Source organism: Anas acuta, chromosome 12 (genome assembly GCF_963932015.1).
Source record: "Anas acuta chromosome 12, bAnaAcu1.1, whole genome shotgun sequence".
NCBI classification, from domain to species: Eukaryota; Metazoa; Chordata; class Aves; order Anseriformes; family Anatidae; genus Anas; species Anas acuta.
The window spans coordinates 11717969-11739210 of NC_088990.1; the positions used below are offsets into that span (position 1 = coordinate 11717969).

Genomic DNA, 21242 nt, shown 5'->3' on the forward strand with positions numbered 1-21242 from the left:
CCCTTCACCTCTTGCATCACAGCAAACCCAAACAATTCTCTTGAAGCCTGCAATCCAAGGCAGACTTGTAAACCCCAGAAGTTTTTTTTTTTTTTGGCTGTTATTGTCATGAGAAAAGGAGAAACCACATTTGGCAGGTGTCAACCTCCATCCCTCTGGCAGGGGGAAGAAGGTGGAGGTATTTCCACAAGCAGGGGTCACCCACCACTGCCATGCCTTTGGGGTCAAAGATGTGCACTCTGCCCCAAGGAAGATTCCCAGAATATGAAAGTATTTGTGAACACTCAGCTAAAACCATGTAAATATTTCCCAAAGGTTTGCAGTTGCCCACACTAAGTATAACCTAAAACAGGTTGCAAACACTTTGTGAGCTGTTCCTAAGCTCGCTGGCTTTTTCATTGACTTGAAAGTTGAGAAAAGTCATCTCAGGCTTATTTTATCCTGTGTTTTTATATTTTTACTCATCACTTTCAGCAATGGCATCAGCATCTTGTCTATTCCATCCTAAAGAAAGAGACTGACACCTATTTAAGAGGCCCGTGGATACACAGAGTAACTCTGCAGATGACTCCCCTTTCCAGAACCTGGAATTACCCTGCACTGAGGTTTTGCTATTCCCCCGTGCTCCAAGAGCTACGAACACTGCTCAACAGTTCCCCTCCTAGCAGCTGGAAGCAGGGCTAGGACACCGGTACCCATTAATCATCTTGCTGATGTCTCATGTGGAAATCTGTCAGATTACAGCCAACTTTTCTCCAAGACAAAATGAAAAGGAAAGGTATCTAGATATACACACCTAAAAAACACACAGGAAAAAACTGTTGCAAAGCAAATCACTCCTAGAGACCGTTACAAACGAGGAACTGAATTAAGGCATGAATAATATCACAATCACTTACTCTTCCCCTTAAGGTCAAAGCACCTTCTGTGCAGAGAATGAATCAGTGTTCAAGGAATTAATCACGGCCACACCGTGAATGAAGCCCTTGTCTGCAGGGTTCCTGCCTCGCTCGCCGGAGAAGCTACAGTAGGCACAGAAGAAGGCATGCTGTAAAACAGAAAAAAGGGACTACAGGAAGGCAAACTGTGGTCTTATGATTCAGACAACTGAATGGGAGAAGTGCCTTCCATCCCTTCTTCCGTCACACGCTTTCTGCGTGATGCTGGGAAGCAAAAGGAGCGGTGCAAACAAAACCCAACACAGACGGCCCCAGCTGTTCCTCTTTCTTGAGATCCCAACTTGAGTCACAGCAGCTGAAGCAGAGGCGTACGTTGCCTTTTTTTTTTTTTTTTTTTGGGGGGGGGGGGGGGGGGGGGGGCAGGCAGGGGGAAAAACCCTAATAAAAGCAGCTAGAAGCAGCGTCATCACCCAGCATCCATCAGCATTTCCGCAGAAACTCCTTTTTCTTTGGTGTTCCCTAGCTTCTGAAAGTTGGACCTTACACATATAATGTTACCTACGTAATACTATGGTTTGTGTTTCTAATAGAAATTAGACTGTGGTCACAAATGAGCAAACAGAGTGACTCTGGTTTTCAGAACCAGAAAACCCACCCTGTGATGGATGGGTGATAATCCAGGACCACAGGGGCCAGAAAGAAGTGCAGCCAAGAAAAAATAAGGAATAAAATCAAAGGAGGCATGCCAGTGCTGTGCCTTCAACACAGCCATCAGAGATCCCAGAAATATTTGCTGAAAAACTCTGAATGGACATAGCATCTTCCTGTCAGTGCATGAAGCACATCTGTAGTTACTTATATTTCTGTTTGCAGCTAAAATTTCATGTATCAAGCCTGAAGAAAAAAAAAAAAAGAAAAAGAAAAAAAAAAAACACCCAGTGTTTACAATAAAAATCTCAAGGAACCTGCTAAAAATAAAGGATACAGAGTGGTAGAGCAGAGAGAGACTGCCAAGTGTCACAGGAGTTCCCGCTAAGGACATCCCACCAGCCCCAAAACAGACAGAGAGAACACCTATTTCAGAGATCAGGGATTACAGAGGCGTTAAGGACAAGATGCTTCTATCCTACAGAGCTCAGGAGCAAAGCCCAGGGAAACGAATGCATCCTGCACCTTCTAATCCAGCCCTGCAGGCACCGGTGTTAGGAGAAACATGGCTACAGCTGCCTGGAAAGCGTGCTGAAGGATGCAGCCTCAGCAGGGGAGGCAGCACCCTTGGTCCAGAACAAACAGGCCTGAAGCAGGAGTTGGGCAAAGCTGATCCCTGCCTATGCAGAAGCAATACATCTCACAGATGTCACTGCATCGCTGCATCAGAAAATGTCAGAAGTGAAGTGAAGTCGGCGATTTGCGTAACGCAATGTCACCGCGCCGTTTTTGAGTAGTGAGTCAAATAATCTCGTGATGATTTCAGGGTGTTGGTTTTTTTTTTTCTCCCCAAAGGTTTCAGGAGCGCTGATGTTATCTGGCAGAGGTTTACACAACCAGGCTGCAAAGTCAAATTCACGTGCAGCAGTGCTGGGAGGAGCTGCAGCTTCACGACTGCTGGTCTCTCCTTCCTCAAGGACTACAGATGCAACCGACAGGGGAAAAGGAAGGGTTTTACAGCCTTCTCACTGAAAACTCTTTTTGGCTATCTGTCATATTCAAATATAATATTCCAGTGTTCCCAAGTCAATTTTATTACATTGCACAAAAAGTTATTACCCATCTACTCCCGGAGACCCATCAATACATAAAAACCTGAGCTTCCTCTTCCGCCAGAAAGACATTTCCAGCTCTCCTACTGATAGGATACATCCTGAAAATACATACTCTGAGATTAAAATGAATGATAAAAGCCAACTCTCACTGGCCTTAAGCCAAATACTTAAAAAAAAAAAAATAAATAAAAATGCTACATTTTAAGTACAACATACCTTTTAACAAACTGCAGTTCAAATAGCCAATTCTCCAACAAAAACCTTTTCTGTTCCATTTGTCTCCTATCCCTTAAGTGACACTACAGTTCAGTTTGAACTCTCTTGCAATGTCATTTCCAAGCAGTGGTTTCTCTTGCTGCAACTCTCACTTCGGAAATACGAATCAGCAAGGCTTGGACACCATCCACCCAGGGTCTTTCAAAATCCTCCAAATCCTCAAATGTCATTTCCATAACGTTATGAATGAAGGCAACCCTCGCCTCGCTGCAAAGCGCGTATGGGTTTCGCCTTCCTGTTTGCCACTTCTGCTTGCTTCACCTTCCCGTTTTCAATCCGTCGATGAAATCATTTCCCAAAAGAGAATAATCTCCTCTGCAGTAAATGAAAGCCAGCCCTCAGCAGCAATGACTGCAGCCTCGCCAGAAAAAAAAGCAGCTGCTCCTGGCTGGAACTAAGGTTTGCATTAAGTGAGAGACGACACCATGCGTCACCCTAACGCGCCCATCTCAGAGCTCAGCAGCCCAAACAGCCTCGTGCACCACAAGCCAGCAGCTACAGCACCATCAGCTAAGGGGAAAATAATGTACACGAGAGCACAGATCCTCTAAACACTGTACCATAGAGGACTTGAACCCAGGAACATAATAATCCTGAACCATCGTGTGCCAAGCACGGGGTGCTACGAGCCAAGGCACTTGTGGAGCGAGGTTTCCCTTTCCGTGGGGGACTCAGTAGTGTCCAGCCATGGGGAAGCCCCTAGCAGAGCACATTTTCCAGGTGGGAATCTCACAGCACCCCTCTGGGAGTGCTCTGGAGGAGCTAACTCATCCTGCAGCCCTCAAGCTTCTCCTCCCTCACCTTCAGGTTCCTCCTGCAATTCACTGTTTCTTAACATTACCAAGACCAACCTTAACCAAGAGTTTCAGCAATCAAAACTCTACGGACAGAAGCAGGAGAAACATTTGTTCCACTGCTCCTTTTAGCACAAGGCAGCACATGTTAGTTCAACTGCTTTGGTTGCTCGCAGAGATCTGCCTCAACCGGAACAATTGTTTTCAGAGGGTCAGCAGGGTTCCTTCCAACACGATAAGCTTCACAGCTACTTAATTAGTTTATATGGGGGAAAAAAAAAAAAAAATTACTAAATTAGAAGCCACGGATTATTTTCCCCTCCTAGAAGTTGACCAGAAAGCTGTTTGTTCTGAATCTCTTAGCCAAGCAGAGCACGCTTTAAGCAAAGGGACATCAGACAAAGCATGGCGAGGCAGAGGCCAGTTTCTCTTCCTCCCCTTTCTCACCGTTGCCGAAAGCCCGAGAAGGACTGAGGACTTTAGAAACTGCAGACACAGAAGAGCTTCCAACCCAATAAATGGAGCACACTCCAACAGCATCCTACAAAACCAGTGCGGAGCCTCTTGGTGGAGGCAGAAAGGAGCAAAAGCTCCACTTAAGCGGCAGGTACCCCATCCCATCACCCGCACACTGCGAGCCCGTGCATGGTCTAGAGCGACTTCAGCCTCCGTGCTCTCCAGAACAGCAAAGAAAAAGTCTTGGCACATTTCTGAACGCGTTATCAGACATGAGAGGAAAAGGAATATTAAAACTGTACTGCCAGATCTGCTCGGTTACCTTAAAAACAAACAAGAAGGGTGAATCATATTTTAAACAAGACTTCCAGCAACTAGTTTATGAAAAAAATAAGTCTTTTTCCTGTAAAGGCCGTATGTAAAAAAAAAAAAAATACTCATCCCACAGATTATGATAATTTACAAGGGCACAAATAGGTTGTTGCATTTAAATTAACCACAAAACAATATAATCAAACTCAAAATTAAATTGTCAGCTAAGTGCCACAACACCAGCGTGTCTTTTAAATGTGAAGATGAGTACTCTGAATGCAGTGGGACATGAAACTGAAAACAAAGCTTTATTGCAGTCCACGAAGAACTGAAAATACCGTGAATTATAGATGACAGCTTCACTAAAAATAGTCATTGTCAGGTATCTGACAACACAGGCTTTGATTTCTTGGAAAACATTAATATCTAAAGGAGAAGTAAAAAAAAAAAAAAAAAAAAAAAGGGAGGGGGAGACATGCAAGTATTTAATAATGTATACCACCTGCCTTTTGCAAAAATACTTCAAATCCACTGTTTCAATCACTACTTTAAAACTGAAGGGATAGCTTGTTCCAAATACCACTCAGCATTTGCTGAGGTTACCCCAATTACCACTTCCAACTCGACTCTGCATGGCAACAAGCTTTTTGCCCACTAAGCCCCAACAGGGGCAAGGTTTCCTACATGAGTTTTGTGTTTCCTAAATTTCCCCGCTTGTTTCTGGGTTCTGCAGCTGCAGGAGCGAGCGGGCAGCTCCCACAAGAGGACACGGAACTGCAATCAGCGGCTGTTTTAATTTTTCATGGTGTATGTGAAACGAGCTGTGCACTTCTTCGGAAGGCGGAAGCAAATTGGATGCCATCCTGGCAGCACTGCCAACAATTTTAATAGAGAAGGCAACAACTGGGCAGCTTGTAAGAAGGGAATATTTGGGGGAATTGGTGATTCTTCTAATATATAAGGCGAGTTGAGAAAGTTTTCACCTCCACTGCTCGTCTATGTATATGCACAAAAAGCAAAGAGAGACGGGGAAGTCAAGCTGTGTTTTGAAAAATGGATCTGACACACTAATGCATGAGAAAGATGCCTTGCTCCAAGCCCCTATCTTCTGTAATGCCGTCAGACAGCAGATTAACTCGCTCGGATTGCGGCGTGGCAAGCTAAGTGCAGCAGAGACAGTGAAAGCTGGTTGGGAAAACGAAAACAGAAGTCAGCCTCATGATCAGAAGCCGACAAACACCTATTATACTGAGTGCGCTCCCTCCTGATCTTAAATCAAAACAAAAAAGCCAAAGCTCTCTGCATTTGGCAAATGTGGATTCTTAACAGACAGCAGCATCCTTATGAACGCAACAACCCCAAGCCTGCAGAAAAGGCTCACATAATGAGAAAGCAACGCACCAGAAATCATCTTTACTGCTCTTTACAATGAATATGATCAGGTATTTACAGCAGCAGCCACAACACAGCGCACAGCCATCATAAGCACAGATTTCACTATACAAGCCCTTTGGGTTTGATTGGCCTTCATACGCCTTTTGCTAATGGTACATTGCTGAGAAGGATAAGGAAGAATGCATCCTGAACTCCGGACCCATCCAGAGTAAATAAAGTTCAAAAGTACAATTCTAAGTTCTGGAAAAATAAAATCAAATCACAGCATCGGTCCAGTAAGGTGAGAATAAAGCTGACTGAGGTCACAGCCTGAGCCTCACTGCAGAGAACAAGAAGCCTGTCTCATCTGATGGTTGGAGAGGTTTCTCTGGAGATCCAGCAACAACAACTAGCAACATTCACAAGATCGGCAGCGGAATGATTTCCACGCTTCAGTAGGCACAAATTGAAGAGAACATATTCAACTGGAACCAGCACAAGCTATTTGCTTTTTTGTCTCGCAGCCGGACGGCCTGAAACTTCCACAAGGCAGCCCCGTGCTCAGAAAGGCTACTTTGCACGCAGAATAAGAAGGCACGAGGGAGGTGGGAGGTAAGCATCCCACTTTTTTCCAGGCACAATTTCTCATTAGAACAGAGCAACACTAAAAGCCATAGCAGAAGACAGGCCTTTCCCCCCACCTCACCCCCTCAAGTAACAGAACAGATTCACACGGCCAGAAACACAAAATTCTGACCCGGTCCGTCCTCAGAAAGGGAGCATTAAAACAAACAGGCACGGAGCACACAGCTCAGGCAGCCGGCACTGCTAAAGGTCAAGCATCCCCCAACGCCTTGAGAAATTAGACGAGATTGCAACAGAAGAGTACCCCAACCTCAAAGACGATTCCACATCCTGAGCAGAAATATCTCGGGGAGGAAGAGGAGCTGTTAAGCGAGGCCTGCAGAAGTGCTTCTTTGACATCTGTTCAGGCATTTACCACCCAGCGGCTCCCAAAGCTGCTTCAGCAATGGCATTTGCCCTAATTGCAGGCGGTGGATAATCACATTTATCCCCAAACTGCTCGCTGCTGCTTTGAGGGGTGCCAAATGCAATATGAGCAAAATCTCCCACCTCACATATTCATTTTCTTTAAGATCTGCTATAAATCTTAAAGCCTCCCCGAGGATATTTTGGTCTGGAACGTTTCAGAGGCGATTCTTCTCATTATTCCAGGAGTGCTACCTTCAGTTGCTTTTATGGGGTTACTCCCAGGGGAAGTCAGGCTGAACGTCTCGGAGGAGCCCACACAGGCAGGCACCTAAGAAAACCTCACCATCCGTCTCTACCAACATGTTAGGAGCCCACTAGAAACACTTTTGTTGAACTTTGCAGAGCCTTCTTGCATTTCTCTGGTTTTCACCTTAATGCTCGCTCCTTCAGCTGCCCTGTGCCCTCCCTTTCCCCTCCTACTTTCCATCACAGGCAATCTGTCTCTCCCGATTTCTCTTTTCCCCCTTACAGGGGAAGCAGAGGCCTCTTCACCACAAATCCCACAGCTATCTCAGCCCCTTCCATGCACCAGTGCCAAGAACTATCAGTGCCACAGACATGGAAGATGAGATACAGACATCCCTCAAAGAGCTGCAGGATACAGGGGTCTTTAATCTCTTTTTTTTTGGAAAGAACAGTAGCAGTATCTTTGAGATGCTTTCTTTGCTAGTATAAAGAAACCACCAGTAAGAACGACTATTGCATTTTTGTTAAATGCAGAATTAACAACTGATTGCACACTCCTTTATGTTTATTTTTCCAATTATTAGGACTTCTAAATTAGAGAGCAACCAGGTGACTTACGTAAGTTTGAAATGATTTATCAAACTTGTCTCTACATTTCCTAAGAGAAGGGCTCTATAAAGAAGCAAGGTCCCTGGAATGACCACCTCTGTTCCTGTAAGGGAACCTAAACTCAATCCAAACCCTACAGAAGATCATTTCCATGAGCAGACCACATTTTTCAAAGCGTTGCCCTAACTCAGGGATACCAAACGTCCACACGTACAAACTTACATTCAACACGTAAAATTTTTAGCTGAAGCATTTTCAGCTTTGAGTGTGCATACTGCATATATTTTTGATACATTTTCCATACTCACAAGATTAATTTCACAATACTCATCAGTACCTAGGTACTGATGAGTATTTAGGTACTTTAGGCAGTACCTAAAAGCTTCACGCGCTGCAAGCAGAAGTTAGGGGAGGGGGTGCTGAGAATTTAACATAACCCACGTTAACCGAACGCTTCCAGGTTACGACAAAGTATTCAGCTGGCACGAAGCCAGCAGGACTCTCCATCAGAGAAAGAGGTCAACGAAATCCAATAACAAGTATTTAAAAAGACAAGTAAACAACATTAGTTCAATTTTCTGGCTGGAGGCAAGGCAAGTTCATTATGAAACGGGGAGGAGGGATAGAGGGGAGACCCAGCAATAAAATACAAATCAGAAGATTTAACCTATCATTTTTTTTTTCTCCCCCAATTACTTGCACTCCATTTCACTGGCAGAATTAGAAACATTAGGACAGCAGCGCTCGCCACAACAGGCAGCTGCCCGGGGCCATAACACACAACAAGCCAGCCTTCCTCCTGCAGGCTTTCGCCACGGCGGTAACGGGTCGGGCACGGAGCAGATGCTGCCTCTCAGCTCTCATCAGACACGCAGAGACACGGCGCTTGCCAGATGCACAGCCAGCTCCCAGGACGAGCTGCTGCCCTCACGGACCCTCCAAACGTGTGTTGGAAGCGAGTGCAGGTGTGTTGTCGCTCCTCCTGCAGATTTGGAAATGCTCTCGGCAAGGAAATCGTGAGGCACGCTGGCTGATCTCACCGCAAGGTTTTTAGGACTCATCGTAGTTCATCGCATCAATAAAACGCCACAGGAATATCAAGAGGCATCCATTTTCTGTTACCGTAAATGCACTGGCAGAAAAGGGACAAGTGAAAGCCAAGTTGCCGCTAATTAACTCGCATTGTTCAGAGGACTGAAATAGATCTCGCTATTTCTTCACCATCACCGCTTTACACACAGGCTGTATTATTTGAAAGATAAGAAGAACTTCTCATATTGTCTTTCTATCTGTTCATTGGCAATAAGCTTTAAAGAGCTTTTTCACTCCCCTCCGTAAAATGCTGTCCCTGATACACCACCTCCACCTCTGCTGCATGCACAGGAATCACAGCCCAAGATTCAGATCAGAAATCCGAGATTTCGCTGACTTTTCTGAAAGGCGATACGCGCTGCTCTTGCCATTTCGGAGGGCTCAGGAGCTGCAGGAGGCTGAGGTCAGGCAGCAGCAGTCGGGCATTTCCCACTCACAATGCAGCCTTGATTTTACCTGACCAAACTGATGAAGTTTTCCATGCTTGGACTCGGCCTAAAAGTCACTTTCTAGAGAAAAAGCATTTTAAGCAGCTTATTATTGTTGTTACCAATACCTCAATCGCAGGCAGAAACTAATATCAGAAGTTTCACACCCATTTAAGGGCATCAGTGGTTTTTAGCTGTAAGTATTTGGCATCTGCCACATGCACGGAAAACCATTTGTTGTGTTCTTGGTTATTCTAATTGACTTCAGCAGAAACAGCCTCTGACTCGAGTCTCATCGATTTTCCGCTCTCCTTGATCCTTTCCAATCAAGCCTGCAGTGAAACTCATCTTCAGTTTGACTAAAAGCAGCATCATTAACCCTAACTTTTAAAGGGTAATCAGGTTTGACAGACCACAAGTTTTTAAAAGAATGAAGGCAGAGGGCTTTTTGTTGCCTATTTTTAAACATGGTTGTCTGAAACTGAGGTCGGCTTTTGTTGTGATAGAATGAAATGCGAGACCAGAAATAAGGATTTAAAGAGCTTAGACACCAATAAAATACTAGTAAGCTGCACGAAGCTGACAACACCCCCAGGTCTCAGACTCTGGGACATTTTATTGTCCTTGTCCTTTCAGCTTCTGCTACATTTGCCCATTTCTCCCACTACTTTGCCAACTGCTCCTTCAGATACGTAAAATTACTGTAAATTTTATTGCCTTATTCATCCTTCTACTCCATAAGCTGCTGTTTTGCAGTTCCCCCTCATCAAAACTCATCCCAAGGTCTCAGGTTTTTGACAGGGAAGCACCACCTACATCTCCATCTTCCAAATACTACTACTAAAGGAATTTTGCAGTTTTACACTCCTAACCAATTTCATGTCCCTTCTTCAAAGTCCCCCTCATCGCCTTTGGTAACATCAAACCCAGTTTCTGTTAGGAACATCTTTCAGCCTCTTGGACAGTGATAGTTAATTCACCCAAACACAGCCAGCAAAGCAACACAAAATGCTTTTCTCCCTAAAAAAAAATACAAGAACTATCTGACAATCCTCTAAGAACCAGAAAAGGAGGAGACAGCACTTGGATCCCAGTCACAGTCCTGTTACCTTCTAATTAGAGGTTTCAGCTTCAATAACCTAAAATATGTCAATGGATTTCATGGAGTAAAGTTACTCTCAGTAACAGAACACTATTTTCTTTAACTAGACAATTTCAAATTTATCTTCTAACACTAATTATTAGCAAACATATTTTCAGAGTGCTTCAAGATTTCTCCTCTACTAAGACCACAAAGTTTAGCATTTATATTTAAGGATACTGATATCTACAAAATGAAAAAAGCACTAATGAAGTGCATGTGAGGATGTTTCCCAACCTATGTTACCAAATAATCAAATTTACAAATGAACTTCTTGAGTCTAAGAACAACTTATTCATCTCTAGCACAAAACCACTGCACATGTTTAAAGAAAGAAAGTATTTAGTACCCCCCAGACGATGTTAAATTTGTCAGTTTCAGTACCTTACTCAGGTGATTTAGCAAAATTTGGTGTGTTAGTGAAGCATCAGCTGCAGCTTGTAATTGCAGCTCAGCTTATTCTTCAGGCACCAATCACAGTTTCTTAGATAGGAGAAATCACATCCTTCCCAAATGAGATCGTGCTTTCCCAGAGTACACAATTCAATTTTGTGATTTATGTTTACAGTTAACTATGGCAATTTAAAAAGCCATTCCTGGAGTCTTTTACAAACAATGTAGCGTGCAGCCCCAAACATTTTTCTCCAATAAATCTGAAGCAAAGCCTCTTTTCCAGCCTGAGCCGAAGGAAATCCAGTGCCACAGGGAATGCTGCTTTTGCAATAATCAACGTTACATAAATTAAGGTTTAGAAGTCATTCATCAAGGTCACATTGATGGGCTAGTGGGTTAAAGAAGTCGTCACATCCCAAGTGCCATCCTTCCTGACTGCTCTGAAAGAGAACGGGAGACGGTACCACTCAGGGGAAAAAACAAAGCATCTCGCTCATAGCTTCTCTGAAGACCTCCTACCTCTGTTACCTGAAAAACAGAGTACTTTCTGGTATCGTGTGATAAAATAAAATGTATAAGCATTATCATTATCCGTCCAAAATGTCTTAGAGAACATATGGTATGGAAATGAAACTGCCTTAAATCTATTAACTTTGCTATGTGATGAGATCAACAGAAGGAAGCGTGAAGAAATGTTTAAAAATATATTCAGTGTAGGATCACACAACTGAAGAACATTCATCATCAGGATAATGTAATGACACTAGGAAATGAGCTAAGTAAATTTAAGATTGAAGTTTCATTTTTTTTCTGAAGTGCATCTGTTTGGCTCATATCAACCTGAACCTCATCATTTAGCCATGCTGGTTTTCATCTCAGATGCATACATGTAAAAGATCCAGGAACATAAATCAAAAAGGCTTCTTCGACAAGCGCTCATGAAAAATATGCTTTTAATTTATTTTTACAGTCCTGCTGAATAATCTGGACCCCAGCAGATCCTAAGTCGCAGCCCTCCATGCAAGTATTTAATGGATGACATCTCCTTTCAGGTCGACCCTTACTGGTTTGCCAGGCTTTGTTTGTTTCTTGGTGTGTTTGGGGGGAAAACGTGTCAATCTTCACTTGGAAAAGTTAGACCAGCTGCTTTCTCACTGAAGTAGATGAGAGGCACTGGAAGAAGCCAAGGACATGCACAGGCACAGCACGTTCCTGCAGAGGAGGTGACATCTTCCACCACTCTCATTCCCACTCTCAGGAGACCATCACTTTCCGAAATGGGGAACACAAAACTAGTGGGCTCACCGGGGAGCCAGTCATTAGAGGCTGGAGACTGGGAAGGTCTCTAGATATTCCCAAGCTGAGCTTGAAGGAGATGTCAAGTTTTATTTTTTAAAATATTTCATGCACTAAGAGTACAAACACCTGGCTAAAAGAGTCCTCAGAGGGACAGCAGGTGGAGGAGGGCTGGCTCCCTCCAACAAGCCGGGGGGAGGCCCATCACACCCGCCACCAGACACCCAGTTTGTCTGAGAGAGGCTTCTCCTGGTGCCTACAGAGCAACCAGACAGATCCAGGGAAATTTCCGAAGGAAAGCATGCATCAGCTTGCCTTTCTTCTTCCTGCCCCGGGTGCACGAAGAAGGCAGTTTCCAACTCCTCTATCAATTTAATTTTAAGGTGGACGACACAAGCAGAAGACAACTCACCCGAGAGCAACAAGAAGATGTTAGGCAGCTGCAGCCCTACCAGTTCTGTGGGCAAACATCCTCAGGAGCACAAGTGAGAGGAAAACCAAGCAAAGACCGTGATGCAAAGAAGCTTTCAAAATTAACACGGAATTGTTGATGCACACAAAAGGAATTTTGAAGTGCTTCCTCTCAAATTACCTGAATTGATGATGACGGCTTTGTATATCGTGCAACCGTCTCCAGTATGCTGAGCTGGTTAGTGATTTCACCAACCACGGGGTCTGCAATATCACCTTCAGTACTCCCTCACCTCCTGGAGGTCACGGAGGCTCCTTTGTGCTTCAACACAGCCAGAGCAAACTGAAGCACCGGCAGTGCTTTCCCAGCCAGTGGAAAGAACGATTGAGTTAGATGTTAAAGGCACCGAATGATGGCACTAGGACATTTATAGCAGGAATGGGGAGAATATAAAATGGAAAAGGTTAGCTACTTTTACAAAGAAATATGTGAAAAAAAAAAAAAAAAGCAAACACCATTTAGTGGGTTGGGTTGTTTTGCAAAGGGGGGGAGCCTTCCAAGGGCTGTCTCGGTGTTATTTTAGAAAAGATCACCCTGCACCATAAAGCCTGGACATGAATTTTGCATAAGAACAAGAAACCTCATCTGTCCGTGACACCTGCCACTTCCATCCACACGCTCCCTCAGTAGATCGTTCCCATCAGCTGCAGGATCACCCCTGGAAGCAATTTTCTCTCCCTCTTCCCTTTACTAAAGAACATCCAGAGAGATCCCCATTGCCACCAGCAGCGCTCTGGTGCTATCTCCTTGAAGCTTCGAGGCTCTGCACAGCTCAACTCGCTTGCTCTGCTCCCACTGCCCAACCTCTGGGACATGTGGGCTCGGGACAGGGCTGTGGGGCGGACGAGTGGTTTTATTTGCAAGGGCAACAATCTGCTGCTGGCCCCCGCCATCCTCCTCCTCACCAGGTCACTGGGCTGCGGAGGCGCCGCGTGAACGAGCTGCGCATATTTCAGATGCGTTGCTGGAAAGCCCAGCCTGGTGCAGAGCTGCCCACAAACACTGGATTCTTTATGCATTTTTCTGCGTGCACGCCGTAGGCAGCACCAGAAATATTGCACACGTGGAAAAGTGGGAAAAATATTTTACTTGTGTGACAGGGAAGGGGCTGGAAGCATTCATCTAGCCGAATCCGGCTTTGTTCAGGGGCAGGAACGCTCACTTTGCAGGAGGGGTAATTCGGGAACCCAGATAAGTTTGTTCTGTGTGCATAAATAACCTGCGTTCAAGCTCAACCGCTGTATCTCGGCAAAGGATAAAGACCTTGGTGGTAATGCGCTAATATTTGTCTACTCACTTATCAAGCAGGAGCCTTATTACCAAGGCTAATTGAAGCAGAGATTAGATTTCACGTATGAAGGAGCAGACAATAGCATCAGATATTCTTTGAACAACAGTAAATAAGATAAGCGTGAGTGCCACTACTGTGAATTTTCCCCTCAACAATGCCTCCAAAGAGCAGGAAAAGGGCACAGCAGAGCGGGGCAGACAGTCCGGCCACTAGGAACAACCTGAATGCCACCCCCAGTGATCCCTGTGCCTCCGGTAAGACACGTCTGCTCAGACTTCCTCTGAAACGCTGCCAAGCCACGCACATTATTCGTGTGTCATGTTTCTGCTATAAGAAGCTACAATGCTTTGTTTCATCCTCACCTCCTCGCACAGATGTCCGAGCGGCTACAAGTAGGTCAAGCCTTAACGCCGCGGTCTTAGAAGTCTTCTGCTTTTGGCAAAGCGCTGAAAACAGGCATTTCCCTCCGAGACGAGGCTGCAGCCCGCCCTTAATCCCAACTCTCCTGTTCTTGCACAAATGTATTAAACGCGAGCGCCCTGAGATTCGCTCAGCCTTCGCTGCTTCCTGTCCAGAGCGTGCGGCTGAACGCAGAGCAGGAAGGAGAAGCCTCAGCACGAGTTCCCAGGGTGAGAAATGGCACCAACGGGGACTCTGCAGCGGCCAAGAATCGGCACCACAGTCTCTCTGTCTCCGCTGACAGCTCCCTAAGCAAGAGTAATTCTCAGCAGGTTTTGTTTTCCTACGCCAACAACAACAAAAAAAAAAACAACACCCCAGTACCTCCAAACTAATTAAAGAAGCCAATAAACCAATGGAACAAAAACTCTTAGTTCTGGCTCATCCTCAGAATCCAAAAGCAAGCTGCAACAGCGCGTGGAGGAAGGCGATCAGCCGGAGGGTACGGGGAGCCCTGCTCCTCCTCCGGCCGCAGGCAGCTGCGCTCCAACGGGAGCAGAAATCGCACGCGGCATCCTCAGACCGCTATCGTGCCCGGCTGTATCACGCTAATCCTAGAAAAGGAAAGAGCTAATCCTCCCAAACACTTTATCATATTTCATTGCATAGACATCACCTCACTCTTCTCGGCCAGCAGCAACTACAAATAGTCTACAGGAAGCCACTAATTTCCTGAAAAGAGGGTTAACTCAGAATCATAGGAAACGGAGAAAACTAAAGCTGGTTATAACATTTTGACTGGGCTGAGCATATTGTGGGAGGAAAAAAAGTCTATCAATCATAGTGCTGAGCCTGAACAAAAACCTAGAGTCATGCAAAATTAAGTAAGACCCTCATTTATTCAAATCATTAATACAGACCTAGCAAAGTAGTGAGAATTATCTTCTTCAGCGCACATACCTACTGAAAGCCACTTTGCAGGCTTGGGTACAGTTTTAAAGTGTTCCTTTCTAAAGGGGACCACACAAAAATCTCAGTTAGAGACAGAAGTAGAGCTATCTTGGTTGTCAGCTACCCTGAGCATCTCACAAGTCCTAATACATTGCTATTAAATGCTCTCACCTAAATGAATACTTGAAAAACTGACTGGCAGCAGAACCACAGGTTAAGCCACAGGAATAATTCACATCTCCAGTCCTTCACTTGACTCTGCTCCCAGGAAAGCACATGCTTCAACCACTGCAGACTTTCAAATACCCCACAGCTTATCCTGTATTCTGTACTAACAGTGTAAAAATAATGCAGTTTAAGACCTGCAATGCAGTGAAATCCCACTTGTTCAAACACTTCTCAACAGTTGTGCTGACAGATTAGAGGCACGTGGAAAAGAAACTTGGTGCTGTCGCTGCCAATCGCTTGTTGCTCTCTGCAGGAAACAAGCCTAAATAAAACCTGAAGCTTTGATGACTTCGCAGAAGAGTTGGATGTAAAATGCCCTGATTGTCCCAAAACATAGCACACAAATGGAGACGGGAACGCACAGACCGACACACAAACACCCTCTGAAAAAAAGGATGAAAAAGTGCTTAAATATACCTGGAAGGCTGCTATAATACTTACAAAACTCCAGGGATTGCCCAACGTCAGATGCAGGGTAAGTAAGTGATAAAAAAAACACACCCCTTCCAAGCAGCTCTGGCCTGTGGACTTTGTCACACAGAGGAAACAATTAAGATGTGGGCGAAGGAAAGAAATGTGTGTGCAATGTGGCAGCATAAGAGAGACCAGAACAATCCCATCATTAAAATGTCACTTTCAAAATAAAAATTGAGGGGGCTAATCTAATAGATACAGGATAAAAAGGTCTCACTATTAAGTAAGAACGGCACAGACCAGGTTTTGGAGCTCTGATACCACTTCACAATGCCAGTATTTAAAACCACATCTATCTGTTTTTGTCCTTTTCCCTTAGCACAAAAAAAAAATGTAAAGATGAAGATTTTTCACTTTCACCACACTTGTAAAACTCTCATCACAGGCACTAACCTCAGCTGCCAGAGCAGCTTCCCTCTAACCCTGTCTCAACCTAACAGAAAGTTGCTGCAAAAATAATTTATTTTTTCTCTATGACCACACCACTCTTTTCTTGCACCCCAATGCATTCTTACTGAATTCATTTTACATTTTTATCTGCACCTTTAAGGCTCTACCTCGTGTGTAACTTAAGATCCCTATCGAGAGGCTGGCTCCTGTGCCAGCTCAGGATGCCAATCTCCATTTCCAACCCATTAAGAAAAAGACAACAGCCACTTTCATGGTTTTCCAAGAGCCTTCCCTTGCGCGTTTGAGAGAAGCAGCCTCTAAGTATTTACACATTCTTCTCACTTTCTCTCCAGCATTTCCCTTCTTTGCGTGACACCTACAGAAAAGAAATCCCCCAGTTAGGGCTGTGCCCACACCTACCCGGAGCCTTTGGGTGCTGTTTCGCTGCCCTGTGGGTGTGATGAAGCTGTTCGCAGCAGGTACCAGCTTTTCTTCTCTAAGAGATGCTGGGTTGTAACTGGGGCACACAGGCTACGCAGTAAGTAAAAAACAGTCTACAAATACTATATAATACTGTAAGACATCAAAGAATCCCTCAAAACATGAAGAGCTCAGTTCAGTTAAAAAAATCTCTAAGAACTGGAGTAAGTAACTGGCAATATATTCCCCAAAAGCCCCACGCTTTCCACAAGGCAGCCCTAAATTCCAAAACAAACCTTCTTCCAAAATCTTTGCTGCATATCCTTCAAGCTGCAGACTGACATCCTCTCCTGGATCCAGCCCTGTCTTTTCCCTGCCGGTGACACCATCCCAAATTCCTCCAGGTGGAACTGTTCATGCTCCCGAGCCATCTTGCTCAGAATAAATAAGCTTATGAAAAAAAAAAAAAAAGCCATTTTGAAGGCTTACAGCAATCTTGGTTTTAACTATAATGAGAGAGAGGAGGGCAAGATACTCAGCTGGCATCATAGCTCCAAGCAGAGAGCAGCTCTACCTGTACCTTCAGGAAAAAGAAATTCCCTTCCTAGTCATGAAATTTTTTAGCTGACATACTAAGCCTGGAAATTGAGCTCAAACCCTAAATATGAACTCTACAAAAACAAGAAATCAAGAGGAAAACCAGCTCTGCTCTCCGATGGTATCACAGATCTGGGAGGGGTGGGCAAGACCCTCCAGACAAGCAGGTGCCTTGCTCAAACCAGCAAGAAGAAACCCTTCTCGACCTGAATTACCCGACTTCACCATGAATTTCCCTGAGAGATGGGCGCATCCTGCAGTCTCCTGCACATGAAAGGTTCCAGGACAAGCAAAACAGCCTTCGCTCAAGGAAAGTCCTGGTTCAACTACGGTCTAAAAGCATGGGCTTCTGCTTTGATGCGCTGCCAGAAGTCGCCTCCAGCGAGGAAGCCTGGGATGAGTCACGGCACCGGCAGAAGGAACTTGCCAATCTGGATAGAAAAGCATGAACAGAACTTTGCATTTTCTCCCCGCTTTTCCTCCCTGCTCCACCATATTCGTTCCTGCACAGTAATTCTGAGTAATTGCACGCTGCAGGATGGTCAAACCAGCCAAAGAAAAGCAAAAATACACCGCAGAAGTGGGGAGGGTGTGCCAATTGGTGCCTTTTTTTTTTTTTTTTTCCTAAAAGGAGAAAAACTGAGACAAGGGTGTGTTAAAGGACTAAAGGGTCATCTGGTAAGAGTGCAACAGAAGGTTTTCTTTACTGGCTTGTATGAATTCCAGACAGCACAGGAGTTTATTACTTTCCACACCTGTGCAACTACGAGCCAAAAGCTCATACTGCTTCGGCATCACCTCTTTAAATACCATTTCCTCTAATCGGAGTTAGTTCACACATAAATCCAGGAAAAAAGCTTCTAAACCCTAAAGACAACCTCAAGAAAGACAAGCCAAGCCCCGGTATGCTCTCAAACGGGGGATAAAACATGCCCCAAATTGATCCATTTCACATTTACATAGATGTATGGTTTAGTCTTTTTTTTTTTTTTTTTTCCTAAATTAAAATACAGCATCTTGAGTGCAGAAGACAATTCCTTCTTCACACAAGCCCACATTACTCATATGCTGGGGGCATGGCATTCCCTCGCTTCATTCAAACCACGGTCACGACCGGTTGCTGTTGGGAAGCCTATTAAAGGAAAAGCAGTGGTAACATCTTTTCAGTCTCAAAGCAATCTGGCAATTCAGTAACACAACTACTCATTCAACACGTTCTTTACTTACAAACCAAACCAAAATTGCAAAACATCATCTGCTGTAGCTGCTGGCAGGACTCCGCAGCAGAGCAGTTGAAATCTCACTCCATGCTTCTTTATTGTTTTTATCTCTTCAGCCCAACTACTAATTTAAAGGAAGCTGTGCTGGATGCTCTAATTGACCCTGTTCTCTTCCTTCCCCAGTTTGTCTCTATAATTAGCCCTTTCCAGCTCAGCCTAGCAAACAGAACCAGCAACAAGACCTTTCGCAGCCACACCCTGCAGACCACAGCAACTGGCTCGTATTGTTTGCCCAAATCAACATCTCTCTGCATTAACTGCTTCAGGACAGAAACAAAATTGAAAAAAAAAAAAAAAAAAAAAAAAAAAAAAAAAAAGGACAGCAAGAGCAAACTCGTCTCCATCATTTTCAGGCATGGTGAAGTATACGAGGCAGCTAACCCAAGCAAAATTTTCACCTGCAACATTAATCTGATGGGGATACTTCAGAACAACACGAGCATAACTGATACAAATACACAATAATAGCCAGCACTGAATTCACGTACATACGACTTGCACTGCTGCATATTTTAACACGCAGAAAACTTAGAGAACAACTCAGCTACACGTCGAGTAAGGCACCAGAAGGACCCACACCTTATTTGCTTGAGAAATTAGACGGCACGTAGAGAATGAGGAAGGGACATGCAAAAGAAAAAAAAAAAAAGTCTTATTTTCCTACTTGCCTCTACAGTTGGCTATGATTCCTGCCAGGTGACCAAAGTTTTGTTTATTTTCAGGTACCTGGGCAGAAAAGCCAGTTTGGGCCCCAGTTGGCAGAGGCGCTGTGCCCCAACAGATGCAGCACCAGCAAAATGCAGGGGGCTCGAGGAGAAGCCCAGAGCTCAGCACCCTCCATCACCCCATGGGTCTTTCCATCTTCGTCTTTGCATCCGTGTAAGGATAACACTACAGCCTAACCAACAAATCTCAGCTAAATGAGAGGATTTTGAGCTTTGTTTCCCTCCAGCTCAGGTGGAAGCAGCCGGTAACCCCGTGCTTGAGGAGAAGCGAAGTGTCGAGCTCACCTGCTTCTTCCCCAAGCATTGAGCAGCTCCCAGTACCTGCAGGAAGATCACAAAATTCCAAAATTATCAACTGCCCTGATGCCTGGGCTCAAATGGGGACAATACTGGGTGCAGTGAAGAGCTAACTTGCTGTTCAGTTTTCACGTTTGCCTTAGCAACTCCAATTTTTACTGTAATTCTGCAGACAGACTGCCCCACGAAGCTTTTAGCCTCACGGAGCTCAGAACCAGAAGCCTTTGCCTTTTGGAAGATGAACACACATTACCATGTACTTACGACCTAATCACAGCTGAGACTGAAGTTCTCGTCTTCAAATTCATCTGCAGCACTTAGCTAAATATTATTCCAGCCTTTCAGAGCTATAGCTCCCTAAAGCACACAAATATGCATGCTTCCATAATTGCCACACAGTCCTCTCTTACTCCAAAATGAGGTTTTTAGCTCTGAAACATGAAGATTACACGCAGCGAAATCCTAAAGGACTGCCAGTGGAAAATGCCCCATGCTGCCCAGACTCTGGCTTGCCCCGCGCCACAAAAAAACTTTTTAATTATAAGTCACAGTTCAATGTTCACATAGGGTAAGAGTCGTAACCCATCTAGTTTTCCCTCAGATCAAACAGGACATGCTTATAAGTAAGGATTACTCCCATCTCAAGTGGGAATTTTCTCACCTTTGTCTCTCTCCTGCTTCAGAAGTTCCTGTGGTTTTAAATTTATAATCTAGATCCACAAAGCTTCCAATCTCATATCTTACCCTAAAATGGCCCAGTACAGCCTAGACTACAAACGAATTCAGGGGATAAATGGCGATGAAAGGAGAAGGAAAAGAAAACTCTTCCTTAGCTGAAAGCGTCTGCTCAGCCCCATCTTAAAATCAGCTCCGACAACCCTGCACAGCCAAAAATAACTTTTTACAATGGAAATGTTTGTGCAGCTTAACTGAAATAGTCACTTTCCTTGCTCATCCTGCAGCATTCAACAAACACTTCAAGTCTCCAGACCTTAAAAAGCTCAAGGACTCTTAGAAAAGGTCACATCAAGATGCAGGAGAGCATATCACAAGCAGGAATTTTGACATGCAGAAAGTTAAATGGTAGCTGACAGGAGTCTCACTAATAACAGCAGGATCTAAACCTGTAATGATCCTTCACCTAAGGAAAATTGTTCAAGTTTTTTGAATACTTGTCCCCTCCACCCCCTGAACAGCATACCTGAAACAAAAGTATGTAGATTAACACTCCCAGAAAACCTAAACACAAGAAGAGAAAGTCATTCCAGACCAAAGTCCTCCAAAATCTCGCTTTCAGTCCATGCTCAAGTAGAGTTAACTTACAAAGCATGTGGCACACACAAAAACTGCACCCAAAACACTTGCAATCCATGTCTACAGGTTGGGGTTTAATTTCAAAAAGGTGCTTTTTTGTTTGTTTGTTTGTTTTTTGCTTGAAAGATGATATTCTTTCAAGGATTTCACTTTTACTAAAAAAAACACAGTGCAAGAGACAAGAGTACAATCTTCATATCAAGTCTCAGACACCGAGCTACTTCTAAATTGAGGTTTAAATGAGCTTTCTCTGTAATTGAAAAGCGTCCATATTCAGCACCAGAGAGCTCACACCGGGGCTATTCTTCAAACAACAACAATTGCATAAAACT

General features: G+C 44.4%; 1 protein-coding gene across 17 annotated transcripts in view; it reads right to left on the bottom strand.

Moving 5' to 3' along the window:
- The window catches only part of MYO9A (myosin IXA), a 192915-nt gene that overhangs the window by 156737 nt on the left and 14936 nt on the right, over nt 1-21242 (bottom strand). The window contains exon 1 of one of the 17 annotated variants that reach the window (XM_068695725.1): nt 2879-3187. The exons of 15 other annotated variants lie outside the window; for them this stretch is intronic. The gene's annotated coding sequence lies outside the window, so the exon portion shown is untranslated. Of the gene's footprint in view, nt 1-899; nt 1056-2878; nt 3188-21242 lie in introns of those variants that run through there. One more of the 17 variants, XM_068695724.1, reaches the window with a different exon arrangement.